This window comes from Mus caroli, unplaced genomic scaffold (genome assembly GCF_978045245.1).
Source record: "Mus caroli unplaced genomic scaffold, Mus_caroli_1 scaffold_4, whole genome shotgun sequence".
NCBI classification, from domain to species: Eukaryota; Metazoa; Chordata; class Mammalia; order Rodentia; family Muridae; genus Mus; species Mus caroli.
The window spans coordinates 98,018,943-98,040,784 of NW_028227259.1; the positions used below are offsets into that span (position 1 = coordinate 98,018,943).

At 40.6% G+C, this 21,842-nt stretch overlaps 1 non-coding gene across 1 annotated transcript; it reads left to right on the forward strand.

Annotated features, from left to right (window-relative positions):
• Nucleotides 1–12,142: 12,142 nt before the first annotated feature.
• On the forward strand, nucleotides 12,143–12,249 carry LOC147005232 (U6 spliceosomal RNA). Its single transcript, XR_015047041.1, has one exon. It is a non-coding gene; the product is annotated as a U6 spliceosomal RNA (small nuclear RNA).
• Nucleotides 12,250–21,842: the final 9,593 nt, after the last annotated feature.

The following is a 21,842-nucleotide window of genomic DNA, read 5'->3' on the forward strand; positions in this document are numbered from 1 at the left end:
GGAAAAGGGGCCCCTAACTCCCAGACAGAAGCCTTGGTGCTGGCCTTCAAGGTGTACCATGGGAGAGATGATAAAGCCCATAAACAAAATTACCACAGGCTGGCAAAGGCTATCTGACCAGCCCCAGCTATGACCCCAGACTCCTGGTCTTCTAAGGTTCCGGACCAACATGCCCCTACAACAAGGTCAACTTGCCTTATGCCCTGCAAGCCAAGGAGGCCATGTCTTAGGTGCCATCAGGAGGGACATTGGGCTATCAATTGCCCTCATGTCACACATGACAGATGGACCTCACTCCCAGATCAACCTCCAGCAGATCACCTAGGCTTGGCTATAGATGACTGAAGAGGCCTGAGCTCTCTTGACTCAGCCACAACCACCAGTTGTGGGTGGCAATAAGCCCCAGGAAGCCATGATGGTATGTGGGTGGCCCATCTCCTTCCTCTTGGAAACTGAGGCCACTTACTTGGTCCTGACAGTTTTCATGACCTACTTCCCCTTCATGTTTTTCTATTGTTGGGGTAGGAGGACAACGTCACCTTCCCCACCAAACCCCACCACTTTGTTGCATTTTTAGTTGCATTTTCAGGTGTGCCTCTCATCCATTCCTTTTTGGAAATGCCGACATGTCCTGTCCTATTATTGTGAAGGGAAGCTAAGTTGGAATCATCTATTTCCTTTGATTCCCTGATTCTTCTAAACCCAAGATCACCAGCGGTTCATTCCCAATTCCTTCTAGCCAGTCAACCTACTAACTCTAGCATGATGTTTCCTTTACCAGCTTCTCAGGTGAACCCCTTAGTTTGGGAATTCCAGAACCCCACTGTTGCTAAACATGACAAGAACTACTCTTGTCATCCAGTTACTCTACTGTGCCAGGTAAAACACCCAAGCTCATTAACTACTGTCTCCAGAGCCTCAGACGTGAGCCTATCATTTCTGACCTATTAAGGTAAAAACTCCTTCATCCCAACTCTTCACACTTTAACACCCCTTTACTAGCAGTTAAGAATCCTAGCGGTTCCTATCACCTGGTTCAAGACCTCAGGTGCATTAATTCTGCAGTGGTTCCTCTCCATACTCTTGTGGCTAACCCTTATACACTTATTTCCACTATCCCCTTGGTAACTTCTCATTTCTCAGCCCTATATCTCAATGATGCATCTTTCTGTATCCCTTTAGATGCCCAGTCACAGAACATATTTGCCTTTACCTGGACAGATCCTGACACCCACTTTTCTATGTAACTTACCTGGACTTTTCTACCTCAGAGATTCCGGGACAGCCCAAACCTATTTGGCCAAGCCCTGCTTCTGACTTACTCTCTTTATCTCTCCCTAAATCTAATATTGAACTTTATATAGATGACATCCTGCTCTAGCCCCTGGATAGATATTAGCCAAGCTGACACCTTTGCTCTTCTAAATATCCTTTCCAGTGGATGCTACAGGTTCTCAACTTTTAAAGTTCAACTGTCTACTCCTCAGGTCACCTATTTGGGACTAAAAATCACCCCAACTCACAAGGTTATTACCTTAGATTGAAAGAATCTGATTCAGTCTCCAAGATCCGTTATACAAAGGAAGAGATTTTATCATTTCTAGAAATGGTTAGCTTTTTATGTTCCTGGGTTCATGCCTTTTCCCTCCTTTCTTGCTCCTTATATGGGGCAGCTTCAGGCACCATCCATGAACCTCTTCTCAAAACTGTTACTAAGCCCTTTCAAAGGCTCCAACAGGCTCTCTTTAAGGTCCCAGCCTTATATCTCCCTGACCTGACTCATTCTTTTTCCCTCAATGTAACTGAAAAAGAGGGATTTACCCTTGGAGTCTTAGGTCACCAACTGGGACCCTCTTTTGCACATGTAGCACACCTGTCAAATAAACTAGATCTAACCATCCAGGGATGGGCATCTTGTATTCATACTTTAACAGCCACTGAACTCCTTATTTGAGAGTCAAAAAAACTCAACTTGGAGTCACCTATAACTGCCTTCTCTTCTCATAACCAGTAACAGCTCCTAACTTACAAAGGCTTAAAGACTCTACTTCCCTCCAAGTTTCTTTATCTTCAGGTAGCACTAATAGAAGATTCCACATGCACCTTCCAAACATGTCCACCTCCTACTATTTCCAATCTTCTTCCTCAACCAAATACTATCTCACTTCTGCACTGAAACATTAGAGGAGCCATTACCTTATCCTCCACACATGCAGGAGGGCACATTGCCTCAATCCATCTATATCTGGTACACATGTGGAAGCTCCGTTCTATAGGAAGATTCCAGAAAATCTGGACCCTATGCCATACTGTCAGACACCAAGGTAATGGAGGCAGAGGTCCTTGCTGCTCACACCACTAATCAACAGGCTGGACTAACAGACCTTATCCATGTCTTTCAGCTGACACAGGGAAAGTCTCTCAACATCTCCACAAATTCCAAATAAGCTTTCCATATCCTCCTGTCCACACCAGTATCAGGAAGGAGCTTGGGTTACTTACAACAAAAGGAGGATCAATAACTAATGCAACCCACTTTATGACCATGCTATAGCCTCCCATATCCTGACAGCTTTTGGGATTGTTCACTGCATATCCCACCAGACAGATGACTCTATTGTCTCCAAGGGAAACAACCAAGCCTATGAGGCAGTTAGAGATGCAGCCGGAAGGGGCCTAGACTCATCTCAACCTCCTCAAGACATCCTTGAATTACAACCTACATCGCCACTTTCACCCCCTGTCACTTGTCAAACTCTGTCCTATCTTCACCAACTCTTTCATCCTAATAACCAAGCACTGTCTTATTTTCTTAAGACCCACCTACAGCCTACTCCTGAGAACTTAATTTTCTTAAAAATCTATCACTGGTTCTTGCAAAATCTGTTAGATGTCAAACTACAACTCAAGATCTTGTAGCAACCTTTTTCCTACCCATCAGGCTAGAGGTTCCCTTCCTGGAACTGACTGGCAACTTGACTTTACCCACAAGTGGGCAAACTGTCAAATGTGCCAAGTACCTCCTGGTCTTGGTGGACACCTTCTTGAGGTAGGTGGAGGCATTTCCCACAACTAACAAAAGGGATCAGACAGTCTCTGATCTCCTTCTCCAAGAGATATTCCCCTGATGTGTTGTCCCAGCCACCTTCCACTCAGAAGGAGTCCTAAAATGGTCCTGATTTTACTTTCTAAATTTCTCTTTCTAAGGCATTTTCATGTTCCCTACCACTTTCAATCTTCAGATAATGTAGAAAGAATCAACCACTCTTTAAAAACCACTCTTGCTAAGCTGTCACAGGAACATCACCTTGAATGGGTAAAACTCCTATCTCTGGGTCTCTTCAGGCTACAAGGTCTCCCCAACTGACGTCTACTCATCTTACCCTTTGAACTCATGTATGGATATCTGGTACTAACTCCTGGTCTTTTACCTAAATGCTCTGTCCTCCCAGACCATCTACTCACCACGTTGTTTTGCCACCTGTGCTCTCTCCTATGGAACTTTGGTTATCACCATTGAGGGCAGCCACACACTATCTACTGTGCACTGCCTGCCAACATTGGATACCAAATCCTTCTATGCTCTCCAAACCATTGGCCCTCACCCCTCTCTCTCAAATGCCAGGGCCCTTTTAAGGTAACTCTCATGACCCCTACACTCAAGGGACTCTCTCATTGGCTCCACCTGTCTCACCTCAAACTTTTTATCCCTCTACCTAAAAATGAGTCTTCTTCATACATGTCAATCCTAATAGGACCATACTCTGTTAAGTTCCAGAGGACATTGAGACCACCTAACTTCTCCTCAATTCCAGAAAATGAGATTCCACTCTGGCAGTTGAGCTCGACCTTATTGTATTAAACATGGGATTCTAGCACTCCCCTTCCTGTTCATTTCTATCCAGGGTAGCCTTTACATCTGCAGATTTGAGGGTCAAGACAAACCCACAGATAACAAAGTCTTTCCAAATAGGGTCAGAAAACTGCCCCATAGCCTGATGCCAGGAACAAATCCAAATTGCTATCATCCTAGGATCTGTTAACCCATATAAATATTTTGATCTCTATACTTGATTTCTCTTTGACCAGACAAAAGATTATTGTTAACAATGGTCAAATGAATATAGAGGCTGCCGTGATTTGTCTTGTCAGATACTAATACGAGGATCATGGACCAATCATTTCTTCTATCAACACCACAAGACACTCTCTTTCTACAAACAATACTCATGGCATTCCAGGTGGGAGACAGGAGTTGTTGGTAAGCTCTACCATAAAAATGAACCTGGGCCCCCAGTAAGTACCATCCATATCCAGAGAAAATATGTCTCAGTTGCCCAGCTTCTAGATATTGGAAAAGTAGGGGGAGTAATAAAACAACTCCTCTGAGTTCCTCTCATCTTTGACATCACCCTTCATAAATGGCAGGAAAATCACAGCCAGACTTACTACAGATATGGCTCATACAGTATAGCCAGTGCAACAGCAACAAAGAGCCCCCCAGGAGCCAGTATAGAGACTAATCCCATGATTAAGGTCACTGTCCAGCTTCTTGGACACTGAGTTCTCTGCCAAGCTCGTTCCTTGTGTCCACACAGTGACCAAATGGACAAGCACCCATCCCAGATCTTCAGCCTGTCTCTAAGACTGGGTTGTGGTCCAAGGTGATGAAGAATATTTGTTTCCTCATAGAAACACATATGTAGCATTGGTTTTAAACTATGTTTGCTGACATGAGAAGATGAGGCAGGAGATTTGCAATTTTTAACAAACCTGATGTGAAGGCTAATTAGCCACCTCAATAAAAATTTTGAGTGTCTGTACATCCCTATTAGGTAGATAAAATTAATTATCAGTTAGGTTAGGCTACAAAGTAAGACCCTCTGGAAATATGCCAGCTTACAAAAATGAACCAATGAATGACTTGGTTAAAGTAAACTGGAGATGTATGTCAGTTGTTGAATGCTTGCTTGGTATGTATGATGCCCTCCCCAGCCTCATTCATTGTGAAAAGACAGTGGAGTTTTCAATCCTGATGATTCAGCTCAGTAGCTGAGTACCAACATAGCTTGATTCTGGTTGCTGGCCTTTCTTTTTTTTTAAATATTTTTATTAGGTATTTTCCTCATTTACATTTCCAATGCTATCCCAAAAGTCCCACATATCCTCCCCGTTACTCACTTACCCACCCACACCCACTTTTTGACCCTAGTGTTCCCCTGAACCGGGGCATATAAAGTTTGCATGAACAATGAGCCTCTCTTTCCAGTGATGGCACTAGGCAATCTTTTGATACATATGCAGCTGGAGATAAGAGCTCTGAGGTACTGGTTAGTTCATATTGTTGTTCCACCTATAGGGTTGCAGATCCCTTTAGCTCTTTGGGTACTTTCTCTAGCTCCTCCATTGGAAGATCCCTGTGATCCATCCAATAGCTGACTCCATCTACTTCTGTGTTTGCTAGGCCCAGGCATAGTCTCACAAGATACAGCTATATCAGGGTCCTTTCAGCAAAATCTTGCTAGTGTATGCAATGGTGTCAGCGTTTGGAGGCTGATTATAGGATGGATCCCTGGATATGGCAGTCTCTAGATGGTCCATGTTTTTGTCTCAGCTCCAAATTTTGTCTCTGTAACTCCTTCCATGGGTATTTTGTTCCCAATTCTAAGAAGGGGCAAAGTGTCCACACTTTGGTTTTCGTTCTTCTTGAGTTTCATGTGTTTCACAAACTGTATCTTATACCTTGGGTATTCTAAATTTCTGGGCTAATATCCACTTATCAGTCAGTACATATCATTTGAGTTCTTTTGTGATTGGGTGACCTCACTCAGGATAATGCCCTCCAGGTCCAACCATTTGCCTAGGAATTTCATAAATTCATTTTTTTAATAGCTGAGTAGTACTTCATTGTGTAAATATACCACATTTTCTGTATCCATTCCTCTGTTGAGGGGCATCTGGGTTCTTTCCAGCTTCTGGCTATTATAAACAAGGCTGCTATGAACATAGTGGATAGTGGAGCATGTGTCTCTCTTACTAGTTGGAACATCTTCTGGATATATGCCCAGGAGAGTTATTGCAGGATTTGATTTTCTGGGGTCCAACTTCCTGAATTCTTTATATATATATTGGATATTAGTCCCCTATTTGATTTAGGATAGGTAAAGATCATTTCCCAATCTGTTGGTGGCCTTTTTGTCTTATTGAAGGTATCTTTTGCCTTACAGAAGCTTTGCAGTTTTATAAGGTCCCATTTGTCAATTCTCCATCTTACATCCCAATCCATTGCTGTTCTATTCAGGAATTTTCCCCTGTGCCCATATCTTTGAGGCTTTTGTCCACTTTCTCCTCTATAAGTTTCAGTGTCTCTGGTTTTATGTGGAGTCCCTTGATCCACTTAGATTTGACCTTAGTACAAGGACATAGGAATGGATCGATTTGCATTCATCTACATGATAACTGCCAGTTGTTCCAGCACCATTTGTTGAAAAATGCTGTCTTTTTTCCACTGGATGGTTTTAGCTCCTTTCTCAAAGATCAAGTGACCATAAGTGTGTGTGTGTGTGTTCATTTCTGGGTCTTCAATTCTATTCCATTGGTCACCTTGTCTGTAGCTATACCAGTACCATGCAGTTTTTGGTCACAATTGCTCTGTAGTACAGTTTTAGGTCAGGCATGGTGATTCCACAAGAGGTTCTTTTATTCTTGAGAAGAGTTTTTGCTATCCTAGGTTTGTTGTTATTCCAGATGAATTTGCAGATTGCTCTTTCTAATTCATTGAAGAATTGAGTTGGAATTTTGATGGGGATTGCATTGATTCTCTAGATTGCTTTTGGCAAGATAGCCATTTTTACAATATTGATCCTGCCAATCCATGAGCATGGGAGATCTTTCCATCTTTTGAGATCTTCTTTACTTTCTTTCTTCAGAGACATGAAGTTCTTATCATACAGATTTTTCACTTCATTAGAGTCACACCAAGGTGTTTTATATTATTTGTGACTATTGAGAAGGGTGTTGTTTCCCTAATTTCTTTCTCAGCCTGCTTATGATTTGTGTAGAGAAGGGTGTTTGACTTGTTTGAGTTAATTTTATATCCAGCTTCTTCACCGAAGCTGTTTATCAGGTTTAGGAGTTCTCTGGTAGAATTTAGGGTCACTTATATATACTATCATAGCATCTGCAAAAAGTGATATTTTTACTTCTTCCTTTCTAATTTGTATCCCCTTGATCTCCTTTTGTTGTCTAATTGCTCTGGCTAGGACATCAAGTAAAATGTTGAATAGGTAGGGAGAAAGTGGGTAGCCTTGTCTATTCCCTGATTTTAGTGGAATTGCTTCCAGCTTCTCACCTTTTACTTTGATGATGACTACTGGTTTGCTGCAGATTGTTTTTGTCATGTTTAGGGATGGGCCTTAATTTCCTGATCTTTCCAAGACTTTTAACATGAATGGGTGTTGGATTTTGTCAAATGCTTTCTCCTTCTCCATGTCTAAGGAGATGATCATGTGGTTTTTGTCTCTGAGTTTGTTTATACAATGGATTCCGTTGATGGATTTCCATATATTAAACCATCCCTGCATCCCTGGAATAAAACCTACTTGGTCAGGATGAATGATTGTTTTAATGTGTTCTTGGATTTGGTTAGTGAGAATTTTATTGAGGATTTTTGCATCGATATTCATAAGGGAAATTGGTCTGAAGTTCTCTACCTTTGTTGGATCTTTCTGTGGTTTAGGTATCAGAGAAATTGTGGCTTCATAGAATGAGTTGGGGAGAGTACCTTCTACTTCTATTTTGTGGAATAGTTTGTGCAGAACTGGAATTAGATCTTCTTTGAAGGTCTGATAGAACTCTGCACTAAACCCATCTGGTCCTGGACTTTTTTGGCTGGGAAACTATTAATGAATACTTCTATTTCTTTAGGGGATATGGGACTGTTTAGATAGTTAACTTGATCCTGATATATCCAAATAACCAAAGTTATTTGGTACCTGGTATCTGTCTAGAAATTTGTCCATTTCGTCCAGGTTTACCAGTTTTGTTGAGTATAGCCTTTTGTAAAAGGATCTGATGGTGTTTTGGATTTCTTCAGGGTTTGTTGTTACATATCAATTTTCATTCCTGATTTTGTTAATTAGGATGCTATCCCTGTGCCCTCTAGTGAGTCTGGTTAAGGGTTTATTTATCTTGTTGATTTTCTCAAAGAACCAGCTCCTCATTTGGTTGATTCTTTGAATAGTTCTTCCTGTTTCCACTTGGATGATTTCGCCCCTGATTTTGATTATTTCCTGCCATCTACTTCTCTTGGGTGAATTTGCTTCCCTTTTTTCTAGAGCTTTTAGGTGTGTTTTCAAGCTGCTAGAGTGTGCTCTCTCTAGTTTCTTTTGGGAGGCACTCAGAGCTATGAGTTTTCCTCTTAGAAATGCTTTCATTGTGTCCCATAAGTTTGGGTATGTTGTGGCTTCATTTTCATTAAACTCTTAAAACGTCTTTAATTTCTGTCTTTATTCTTTCCTTGACCAATTTATCATTGAGAAGAGTGTTGTTCATTTCCCACGTGAATGTTGGCTTTCCATTATTTATGTTTTTATTGAAGATAAGCCTTAGTCAATGGTGATCTGATAGGATGCATAGGACAATTTCAATATTTATGTATCTGTTGAGGCCTCTTTTGTGACCAATCATTTGGTCAATTTTGGAGAAGGTACCATGAGGTACTGAGAAGAAGGTATATCCTTTTGTTTTATGATAAAATGTTCTGTAGATATCTCTTAAGTCCATTTGTTTCATAACTTCTGTTAGTTTCAATGTGTCCCTGTTTCATTTATGTTTCCTCGATCTGTCCATTGATGAAAGTGGTGTGTTAAAGTCTCCCACTATTATTGTGTGAGGTGCAATGTCTGCTTTGAGATTTACTAAAGTTTCTTTAACGAATGTGGCTGCCCTTGCATTTGTAGCATAGATATTCAGAATTGAGAGTTCCTCTTGGAGGATTTTATCTTTGATGAATATGAAGTGTCCCTCCTTGTCTTTTTTGATAACTTTGGGTTCGAAGTCAATTTTATTCGATATTAGAATGGCTACTCCAGCATGTTTCTTCAGACCATTTGGTTGGAAAATGGTTTTCCAGCCTTTCACTCTGAGGTAGTGTCTGTCTTTTTCCCTGAGATGGGTTTCCTGTAAGCAGCAGAATCTTGGGTCCTGTTTGTGTAGCCAGTCTGTTAGTCTATGTCTTTTTATTGGGGAATTGAGTCCGTTGGTATTAAGAGATATTAAGGAAAAGTAATTGTTGCTTCTTTTTTTGTTGTTGTTAGTGTTGGCATTCTGCTCTTGTGGTTGTCTTCTTTTTGGTTTGTTGAGGGATTACTTTCTTGCTTTTTCTAGGGTGTGATTTCTGTCCTTGTATTTTTTTTCTGTTATTATCCTTTGAAGGGCTGGATTCATGGAAAGATAATGTGTGAATTTGGTTTTGTCGTGGAATACTTTGGTTTCTCCATCTATGGTAATTGAAAGTTTGGCTGGGTATAGTAGCCTGGGCTGGCATTTGTGTTCTCTTAGTGTCTGTATAACATCTGTCCAGGCAGTTCTGGCTTTCATAGTCTCTGGTGAAAAATCTGGTGTAATTCTGATAGGCCTGCCTTTATATGTTACTTGAGCTTTTTCCCTTACTGCTTTTAATATTCTATCTTTATTTAGTGCATTTGTTGTTCTGATTATTTTGTATCGGGAGGAATTTCTTTTCTGTTCCAATCTATTTAGAGTTCTGAAGGCTTCTTGTACATTCATGGGCATGTCTTTCTTTAGGTTTGGGAAGTTTTCTTCTATAATTTTGTTGCAGATATTTGCTGGCCCTTTAAGTTGAAAATCTTCATTCTCATCTACTCCTATTATCTGTAGGTTTGGTCTTCTCATTGTGTCCTGGATATCCTGAATGTTTTGAGTTAGGATCTTTTTACGTTTTGTATTTTCTTTGATTGTTGTGCTGATGTTCTCTATAGAATCTTCTGCACCTGAGATTCTCTCTTCCATCTCTTGTATTCTGATGCTGATGCTTGCATCTATGGTTCCAGATTTCTTTCCTAGGTTTTCTGTCTCTAGCGTTGCCTCACTTTGGGTTTTCTTTATTGTGTCTACTTCCTTTTTTAGGTCTTGGATGGTTTTGTACAATTCCATCACCCGTTTGGTCGTGTTTTTCTGCAATTCTTTAAGGGATTTTTGTGCTTCTTCTTTAAGGTCTCCTATGTGTTTTGGCAGTGTTTTCCTGTATTTCTTTAAGTGAGTTATTAAAAGTCCTTCTTGATGTCTTCTACCATCATCATGAGATATGCTTTTAAATCCGGGACTATCTTTTCGGGTGTGTTGGGGTGCCCAAGACTGGGTGGGGTGGGAATGCTGTGGTCTGATGATGGTGAGTGCTCTTGGTTTCTGTTAGTAAGATTCTTATGTTTGCCTTTCACCATCTGGTAATCTATGGAGTTAGTTGTTATAGTTGTCTCTGGTTAGAGCTTGTTCCTCAGGTGATTCTGTTAGCCTCTATCATCAGACCTGGAAGAATAGCTCTCTCCTGAGTTTCAGTGGTCAGAGTACTCTCTGCAGGCAAGCTCTCCTCTTGCAGGGAAGGTGCCCAGATATCTGGTGTTCGAACCTGCCTCCTGGCAGAAGTTGTGATCCACTCAACAGAGGTCCTAAGATCCCGTGGAGAGTCCTGTGGGGACCTAGGGTGTTTCCGCTGACTCCGTGCCCAAGGTGCCCCAGTGCTGGCATGGACCAGAAGGGGTTCCTGGCCTTTCTTTTACACCATCGGTAAACTAAGGATATGGGGAATTTCTATAGGTAAAGTACTTATAGGTATAGGATCCCAACAAATCAGGTGTTTATTTCACATAATAAAGTATTGCATCAACTGTTTTTTAGAGAGATTTAATTTATTGTATATGAGTACACTGTTGCTATCTTCATTCACACTAAATGAGGGCATCGGTTCACATTACAGATGGTTGTGAGCCACCATGTGGTTGCTGGGTATTGAATTCAGGACCTCTGGAAGAGCAGTCAGTACTCTTTTTTTTTTTTTTTCAGATTCACTTATTTTATTCATATGAGTACACTGTCACTATCTTCAGACATACCAGAAGAGGGTGTCAGATCACATTACAGATGGTTGTGAGCCACCATATGGTTGCTGGGAATTGAACTCAGGACCTCTGGAAGAGCAGTCAGTGTTCTTAACCATTGAGCCTCTCTCCAGCCCTGGAATTGCCTTTAACTTTTCATTCACAATCTTTTTGTTTTGTTTTGTTTTGACTTGTTTTGTTTTCATTGGTTTGGTTTGGTGTGTGTGTGTGTGTGTGGTGTGTGTGTTTCAGTTTATTTAGAGATAATCTCACTATATAGAAATATTAAGCAATACCTAGGACCCCAACACCCAGTATGAGGACAGACAGACAGACAGACAGACAGACATTGTGCTAGGACAAACACCTACTGTTCTTTCATTTTTCCATGGTGCAAGATCCAATAAAAGGGCCCACAGGAAAAAAATGAGAGAAATTTATCAGGTTCCAGTCCTCTACCTCTACATGCATGGTCCGCAATACACAAATGAACTAAGGCAGTCATCACATACAGAACAGGATGAGAGATTATCCAGTGTGGTGGCGCAAGCTTCAGGGGACTGATGAAGGATAGCTACAAACTGAGTCTAGCCTAGACTGCATAATGAAATTCTGTCTTACCCAACCAAATACTAACAGTGGGAGCTGGTGTTACATAGGCAGCTCAGCCACTTGTCCTGAATTTTCATGAGTGAAAATGGCCGCAGTAAAGATTCCAAAGTCCTCGGTTCAAGAGAAAAGGGCTTTCTATGAAGAGCTATAGATGTCTCCTGAGAAAAGTAAAGACAAATCAGTAGTGGAAAGAAAGATTTTCAGGGTAAAATGAGATCAAGACAAAGTAGACTTTGAGCTGGATGGGGCTCATGAGCAGGAAATTGGGGAACATAGGGTCTAGCATTGACCTTGACAAGTTATTAGGCACCACAGTTATTAATGGAAGAGCCACCAGTACCTCTGGCCAGATATAGACAATGACTCACTTTTTAGCATGCATGAAAAATTTCAAGCCTCAAAGGGCATGGAGGGTGCTCACTTCGGCAGCACATATACTAAAATTGGAACCATACAGAGAAGATTAGCATGGCCCCTGCGCAAGGATGACACGCAAATTCGTGAAGCGTTCCATATTTTTATGCTCCAAATACAAAGGCAGCCACATTCATTAAAGAAACTTTAGTAAATCTAAAAGCACACATTGCACCTCATACAATAATAGTGGGAGACCTCAACACACCACTTTCACCAATGGACAGATCATGGAAACAGAAACTAAACAGGGACACAGTGATACTAACAGAAATTATGAATCAAATGGATCTGGCAGATATCTACAGAACATTCTATCCTAAAACAAAAGGATATACCTTCTTTTCAGCACCTCATGGTACCTTCTCCAAAACTGACCACATAATTGGTCACAAAACAGGCCTCAACAGATACAAAAATATTGAAATTGTCCCATGCATCCTATCAGATCACCATGGACTAAGGCTGAGCTTCAATAACAAAATAAATAATAGAAAGCCAACCTTCACGTGGAAACTGAACAACACTCTTCTCAATGATACCTTGGTCAAGGAAGGAATAAAGAAAGAAATTAAGGACTTTTTAGAGTTCAATGAAAATGAAGCCACAACATACCCAAACTTATGGGACGCAATGAAAGCATTTCTAAGAGGAAAACTCATAGCTCTGAGTGCCTCCAAAAGGAAACTAGAGAGAGCACACATTAGCAGCTTGACAACATACCTAAAAGCACTAGAACAAAAGGAAGCAAATTCACCCAAGAGGAGTAGACGGCAGGAAATAATCAAACTCAGGGGCGAAATCAACCAAGTGGAAACAAGAAGAACTATTCAAAGAATCAAACAATCAAGGAGCTGGTTCTTGAGAAAATCAACAAGATAGATAAACCCTTAGCCAGACTCACTAGAGGGCACAGGGAAAGCATCCTAATTAACAAAATCAGAAATGAAAAAGGAGACATAACAACAGATCCTGAAGACATCCAAAACACCATCAGATCCTTCTACCAAAGGCTATACTCAACCAAACTGGAGAACCTGGATGAAATGGAGAAGTTCCTAGACAGATACCAGGTACCAAAGTTGAATCAAGATCAGGTTAATGATCTAAACAGCCCTATATCCCCCAAAGAAATAGAAGCAGTCATTAATAGTCTCCCAACCAAAAAAAGCCCAGGACCAGATGGGTTTAGTGCAGAGTTCTATCAGACCTTCAAAGAAGATCTAATCCCAGTTCTTCACAAACTATTCCACAAAATAGAAACAGAAGGTACTCTACCCAACTCATTCTATGAAGCCACAATTACTCTGATACCTAAACCACAAAAAGACCCAACAAAGATAGAAAACTTCAGACCAATATCCCTTATGAATATTGATGCAAAAATCCTCAATAAAGTTCTTGCTAACCGAATCCAAGAACACATCAAAACAATCATCCATCCTGACCAAGTAGGTTTCATCCCAGGGATGCAGGGATGGTTCAATATATGGAAATCCATCAACGTAATCCAGTATATAAACAAACTCAAAGACAAAAACCACATGGTCATCTCGTTAGATGCGGAAAAAGCATTTGACAAGATCCAACACCCATTCATGAATAAAGTCTTGGAAAGATCAGGAATTCAAGGTCCATACCTAAACATGATAAAAGCAATCTACAGCAAACCAGTAGCCAACATCAAAGTAAATGGTGAGAAACTTGAAGCAATCCCTCTAAAATCAGGGACTAGACAAGGCTGTCCACTTTCCCCATACCTATTCAACATTGTACTTGAAGTCCTAGCCAGAGCAATTCGACAACAAAAGGAGATCAAAGGCATACAAATTGGAAAAGATGAAGTCAAAATATCACTTTTTGCAGATGATATGATAGTATATATAAGTGACCCTAAAAATTCCACCAGAGAACTCCTAAACCTGATAAACAGCTTCGGTGAAGTAGCTGGATATAAAATTAACTCAAACAAATCAATAGCCTTTCTCTACACAAAGAATAAACAGGCTGAGAAAGAAATTAGGGAAACAACACCCTTCTCAATAGTCACAAATAATATAAAATATCTTGGCGTGACTCTAACTAAGGAAGTGAAAGATCTGTATAATAAAAACTTCAAGTCTCTGAAGAAAGAAATTATAGAAGATCTCAGAAGATGGAAAGATCTCCCATGCTCATGGATTGGCAGGATCAACATTGTAAAAATGGCTATCTTGCCAAAAGCAATCTACAGATTCAATGCAATCCCCATCAAAATTCCAACTCAATTCTTCAACGAATTAGAAACGGCAATCTGAAAATTCATCTGAAATAACAAAAAAACTAGGATAGCAAAAACTCTTCTCAAGGATAAAAGAACCTTTGGTGGAATCACCATGCTGGACCTAAAGCTTTACTACAGAGCAATTGTGATAAAAACTGCATGGTACTGGTATAGTGACAGACAAATAGACCAATGGAATAGAATTGAAGACCCAGAAATGAACCCACACACCTACGGTCACTTGATCTTCGACAAGGGAGCTAAAAACATCCAGTGGAAGAAAGACAGCATTTTCAACAAATGGTGCTGGCACAACTGGTTGTTAACATGTAGAAGAATGCGAATCGATCCATTCCTATCTCCTTGTACTAAGGTCAAGTCTAAGAGGATCAAGGAACTTCACATAAAACCAGAGACACTGAAACTTATAGAAGAGAAAGTGGGGAAAAGCCTTGAAGATATGGGCACAGGGGAAAAATTCCTGAATAGATCAGTAATGGCTTGTGCTGTAAGATCGAGAATTGACAAGTGGGACCTCATGAAACTACAAAGCTTCTGCAAGGCTAAAGACACCATCAATAAGACAAAAAAACCACCAACAGATTGGGAAAGGATCTTCACCTATCCTAAATCAGATAAGGGACTAATATCCAATATTTATAAAGAACTCAAGAAGGTGGACTCCAGAAAGTCAAATAACCCCATTAAAAATGGGGCTCAGAACTGAACAAAGAATTCTCACCTGAGGAATACTGAATGGCAGAGAAGCACCTGAAAAAATGTTCAACATCCTTAATCATCAGGGAAATTCAAATCAAAACATCCCTCAGATTCCACCTCACACCAGTCAGAATGGCTAAGATCAAAAATTCAGGTGACAGCAGATGCTGGCCAGGATGTGGAGAAAGAGGAACACTCCTCCATTGTTGGTGGGATTGCAAGCTTGTACAACCACTCTGGAAATCAGTCTGGCGGTTCCTCAGAAAATTGGACATAGTACTACTGGAGGATCCAGCAATACCTCTCCTGGGCATATATCCAGAAGATGTCCCAACCGGTAAAAAGGACACATGCTCCACTATGTTCATAGCAGCCCTATTTATAATAGCCAGAAGCTGGAAAGAACCCAGATGCCCCTCAACAGAGGAATGGATACAGAAATTATGGTACATTTACACAATGGAGTACTACTCAGCTATTAAAAAGAATGAATTTATGAAATTCCTAGCCAAATGGATGGACCTGGAGGGCATCATCTTGAGTGAAGTAACACAATCACAAAAGAACTCACACAATATGTATTCACTGATAAGTGGATATGAGCCCAAAACTTAGGATACCCAAGATATAAGATACAATTTACTAAACGCATGAAACTCAAGAAGAATGAAGACCAAAGTGTGGACACTGTGCCCCTTCTTAGAATTGGGAACAAAACACCCAGGGAAGGAGTTAGAGAGACAAAGTTCGTAGCTGTGATGAAAGGATGGACCATTTAGAGACTGCCGTATCCAGGGATCCTTCCCATAAGCAGCTTCTAAACGCTGACACCATTGCATACACTAGCAAGATTTTGCTGAAAGGACCCAAATATAGCTGTCTCTTGTGAGACGATGCCGGGGCCTAGCAAACACAGGAGTGGATGTTCACAGTCAGCTATTGGATGTATCACAGGGCTCCCAATGGAGAAGCTAGAGAAAGTACCCAAGGAGCTAAAGGGATCTGCAACCCTATTGTTGGAACAACATGATGTAATAACCAGAACCCCGGAGCTCTTGTCTCTAGCTGCATATGTATCGAAAGATGGCCTAGTTGGCCATCATTGGAAAGAGAGGCCCATTGGACTTGCAAACTTTATATGCCCCAATATAGGGGAATGCCAGGGCCAAAAGAATGGGAATGGGTGGGTAGGGAAGTGGGGGGCGCTATGGGGGACTTTTGGGATAGCATTGGAAATGTAACTGAGGAAAATGTGTAATAAAAATATTAAAAATTAAAAAAAAAAAAGGGCATGGAGGCTTTTGTCTAAATACCCACTGGTGGGAAAAGGACTTCTTTCAGGTCCAGGATTTGTGCTCAGTGGGAGGGGATAGATCTCTGATCCTGTTATATTGCTGAAAGCTGTTTCCCAGAGCCTTTCTGTGATTGACCTGTGTCCATTTGAGGTGTTTCTTCAAGGTGTCCTTGGGGAATTCCATGTAAATGATGGAGCACAGTAGATTCTGCAGTTTGGGGAGAAATGGTTTCAGAATGATGCTAGGAGCACTGCCCAGGTGCCTTTCATCTTCTGTTCCACGCTCAAAAGAGTAGAAGGATGGAGAGCCTGGCAGGTTTTGTTGTTTGTTTGTTTGTTTGTTTGTTTTTGTGACTTCTGTCTTTAGTTGAGGGTTTCCTCTGGACTTGGCTGAGGCTGAGATCCTGCTAATAAGCCCTATTCTTTGGCCTTGAACCTTCCAGCCCCTTGCTGGTCTATGTCTTGAGATTACAAGCTCCCCAAATGAATCATTTTTAATAATGAAAGCTACCATTTGTAAGTGGTCATTTGATCTGATTCTGGTTGCTTGCTGCCCTCTACTACCTATGCAGGTATAGTAGCTGATTCACAGTTGTACCCTTAGTGTTTAGCCATTCACATCTTCCTACCCCACACACTTTCTTTCTATTGTTAACTCTGAGCCTCCACAGTAAATCTGGGAATGAACACTTGTGAGCATTAGAGCAAAACCAGCTTTTTGCCCAAGCCAGGAGCAGCAACTTTCTTCCCTGCTTGGCAGTTGCACTCAACATACAGAGGCCAGAGACTATAGACTTAGAATCCAAAGGAACTGTTGAGCTTGGCTTTTCCATTTTATTTTCTCCAGAAATTGGGCTTTCATAGGACACTGGCCACATCTAGGGTGGGTCATCAACCATTGCAAATCTAGAAGCTCTCTGCCAGATGTGCCTAGAGAGTAAAATCAGGGATCACTTGAGTATTACTACTTCCAGGGAGGCAGCATCAACCACAGCAGATCCCTGTGACAGTACAGAACAAGGATCAGTTGCCTTCAGTCCAGGGCAGATCTTGGAAAGTCTTGTCGGCTACAAGTTTGGGAACAAACTGTATATAAGACTGGGGCTCACCATAAGGAACCACTGGCCTTCTCCATATTGCTTCCTCATTCTTGCAATAGGGTGCTACAACTCTCAACTTCAGAAGTTCTTAAATTGTACTATCTCACTTATTAAGTCAGGATATTGAAATCCTTTCCTATATTGAACCCCAGATCCCATTTTCCAAGGGGGGCTAGGTGAAACAGTTTCCATCTATAACCCAGTTTACACCCAAAGTAAGGAAGACACTGTCTCTGCCTCCTTGTGTAGTATGAGCCTTTGCTATGTCTAGCTACTATCTTGGTGGCATCATCTGTAGACAATGTGCTAAGCTGACCCTTCTTTAGATTTTCCAAATGCAGGTTGAACAGATGGTTCCACAGTTAAGAGCACTGGGAGTACAGCACATAGGAGCTGTCAGGAGAATGTTGGGAAATGTGCCTGAGTAGTCTCTTAGAGCAGCCAGTGGTCTTAACTGCTCACTCATATCTCTAGCTCCTTTCCTTTGCTTTTCCTTTACTGAAAATATTTTTGTCATACTATGTTTTATGACTATGGCTTCTCCTCCCCCAACTCCTCTGAGATCTTCCTTACCTTCTCTTCCATCTCAATCCCCACCCTCTCTGTCTCTCCTAAGAAAAGAAACAGCCATTTAAAGAGTCATGAGACAGAGCCAGGTGTGGTGCTACACAAGTGTAATCCCAGCACAGGGGAGGAAGAAGCAGGAAGATCTTCACCCTGGTCTATCAAGTGACTTACAGAACAGCCTGACTTACAGTGATACCCTGTCTTTTTTTTTTTTTTTTCATCAGAAGGATTTTCTTTTCATTACAATTTGTGGTATCTTTTCTCTTTTTTTTTTCCAATTTTTTATTAGATATTTTCTTCATTTACATTCCAAATGCTAACCCAAAAGTACCCTATACCCTCCCCCCACCCTGCTCCCTTACTCACCTACTCCCACTTCATGGCCCTGGAGTTCCCCTGTATCGGGGCATATAAAGTTTGCAGTACAAAGGGGGCTCTCTTCCCAATGATGGCCGACTAGGCCATCTTCTGATATATATGCAGCTAGAGACAAGAGCTCTGGGAATACTGGTTAGTTCATATTGTTGTTCCACCTATAGGGTTGCAGACCCCTTCAGCTCCTTGGGTACTTTCTCTAGCTCCTCCATTGGGGGCCCTGTATTCCATCCAATAGATGACTGTGAGCATCCACTTCTGTATTTGCCAGGTACTGGCAAAGCCTCACAAGAGACAGCTATATCAGGGTCCTTACAGCAAAATCTTGTTGGTAGATGCAATAGTGTCTGCGTTTGGTGGCTATTATGGGATGTATTACCAGGCAATAAGGCAATCTCTGGATGGTCCATCCTTTTGTCTCAGCTCCAAACTTTGACTCTGTAACTCCTTCCATGGATATTTTGTTCCCAATTCTAAGGAGAAATTAAGTATCCACGCTTTGGTCTTCCTTTTTTTTATTTTCTTGTGTTTTGCAAATTATATCTTGGATATTTTAAGTTTTCAGGCTAATATTTGCAAATCAGTGAATTCATATCAAGTGAGTTCTTTTGTGATTAGGTTACCTCACTCAGGGTGATGCCCTCCAGATGCATCCATTTCCCTAAGAGTTCCATAAATTCATTGTTTTTTAATAGCTGAATAGTACTCCATTGTGTAAATGTACCACATTTTCTGCATCCATTCCTCTGTTGATGGACATCTGGGTTCTTTCCAGCTTCTGGCTATTATAAATAAGGCTGCTATGAACATAGTGGAGCATGTGTCCTTATTGCCAGTTGGAATATCTTCTAGATATAGGCCCAGGAGTGGTATTGCAGGATCTTCCAGTAGTTCAGAGGAACCACCAGACTGATTTCCAGAGTGGTTGTACCAGGTTGCAATCCCACCTAAAATGGAGGAGTGTTTTTCTTTCTCCACATCCTCGCCAGCACCTGCTATCACCTAAATTTTTTATCATAGCCATTCTGACTTGTTTGGAGGGAATCTCAGGGTTGTTTTGATTTGCATTTCCCTGATGATTAAGAATGTTGAACATTTTTTCAGGTGCTTCTCAGCTATTTGGTACTCCTCAGTTGGGAATTCTTTGTTTAGCTCTGTACCCCAATTTTAAATAAGGTTATTTGATTTTCTGGAGTCCACATTCTTGAGTTCTTTATATACATTGGATATTCGTCCCCTGTCTGATTTAGGATTGATAAAGATTCTTTTAAAATCTGTTGGTGGACTTTTTGTCTTATTGATGGTGTCTTTTGCCTTACAGAACCTTTGCAATTTTTCGAGGTCCCATTTGTCAATTCTTGATCTTACAGCACAAGCCATTACTGTTCTGTTCAAGAATTTTTCCCCTGTGCCCATATCTTCAAGGCTTTTCCCCACTTTCTCCTCTATAAGTTTCAGTGTCTCTGGTTTTATTTGGAGTTCCTTGATCCACTTAGACTTGAGCTTTTTACAAGGAGATAATAATGGATTAATTTGCATTCTTCTACATGATAACCTCCAGATGTCTCAGCACAATTTCTTGAAAATGCTGTCTTTTTTCCACTTGATCATTTTAGCTAACTTGTCAAAGATCAAGTGACCATAGGTGTGTGGGTTCATTTCTGGGTCTTTAATTCTATTCCACTGATCTACCTGTCTGTCACTGTACCAGTACCATGCAGCTTTTGTCACAATTGCTCTGTAGTACAGCATAATTAAGGCATGGTGACTCCACCAGCAGTTCTTTCATCATTGAGAATAGTTTTTGCTATCCTAGGTTTTTTGTTATTCCGGATGAATTTGCAAATTGCCCTTTCTATTTCAGTGAAGAATTGAGTTGGAATTTTGATGGGGATTACATTGAATCTGTAGATTGCTTTCAGCAAAAAAGCCATTTTTACTATATTGATCCAGCCAATTTATGAGCATGGGAGATCTTTCCATTTTCTGAGATCTTCTTCGATTTCGTTCTTCAGAGACTTATCATACAGATCTTTCGCTTCCTTAGGTAGAGTCACACCAAGGAGGTTTATGTTCTTTGTGACTATTATAAAGGGTGTTGTTTCCCTAATTTCTTTCTCAGCCTGTTTATCCTTTCTGTAGAAAAAGGATACTGATTTTTTTTTGAGTTAATTTTATATCCAGCTACTTCACTGAAGTTTATCAGGTTTAGGAGTTCCATGTTTGAATTTTTAGGATCACTTATATATACTATCATATTATCTGCAAATAGTGATATTTTGACTTTGTCCTTTCCAATTTGTATCCCCTTGATCTGGCTAGGACTTTGAATAGTATATTCAATAGGTAGGAAGAAAGTGGGCAGCCTTGTCTAGTCCCTGATTTTAGTGGGATTGCTTTCAGCTTTTCTCTGTCCAGTTTGATGTTGGCTAGTGGTTTACTGTATATTGCTTTATGTTTAGGTATAAGCCTTGAATTCATGATCTTTCCAAGACTTTTATCATGAATGTGTGTTGGATTTTGTTAAGTGCTTTCTCAGCATCTATCAAGATGATCATGTGTTTTTTGTCTTTGAGTTTGTTTATATAGTGGATTATGTTGATGAATTTCCATATATTAAACCATTCCTGCATCCCTGGGATGAAGCCTACTAGATCATGTTCAATGATTGTTTTGATGTGTTCTTGGGTTCAGTTTCAGGAATTTTAATGAGTATTTTTGTATCGATAAGGGAAATTGGCCTGACATTCTCTTTCTTGGTTGTGTCCTTGTATGGTTTAGGTATCAGAGTAATTGTGGCTTCATAGAATGAATTGGGTGGAGTATCTTCTGATTCTATTTTGTGGAATAGTTTGAGGAGAATTGGAATTACATCTTATTTGAAGTCTGATGGAACTCTGTAGTAAACCCATCTGGTCCTGAGCTTTTTCTGGTTGGTAGACTATTAATAACTGCTTCTATTTCTGTAGGGGATATGGGAATGTTCAGGTCATTAATCTATCCTATTTAACTTTGATACCTGGTATCTGTCTAGAAATTTGTCCATTTCATCCAGGTTTTCCAGTTTTGTTGAGTATATATCCTTTTGTAGTAGGATCTGATTGTTTGGATTTCCTCAGGTTCTGTTGTTATATCTCCCTTTCCAGGTCTGATTTTGTTAATTAGGATACTCTCCCTGTGCCCTCTCATGAGTCTGGCTAATGGTTAATCTATCTTGTTGATTATCTCAAAGAACCAGCGACTAGTTGATTCTTTGAATACTTCTTTTTGTTTCCAGTTGGGTGATTTCAGCTCTGACTTTTATTATTTCCTGACATCTATTCCTCTTGAGTGAATTTGCTTATTTTTATTCTAGAGCTTTTAGGTGTGTTGTCAAGATG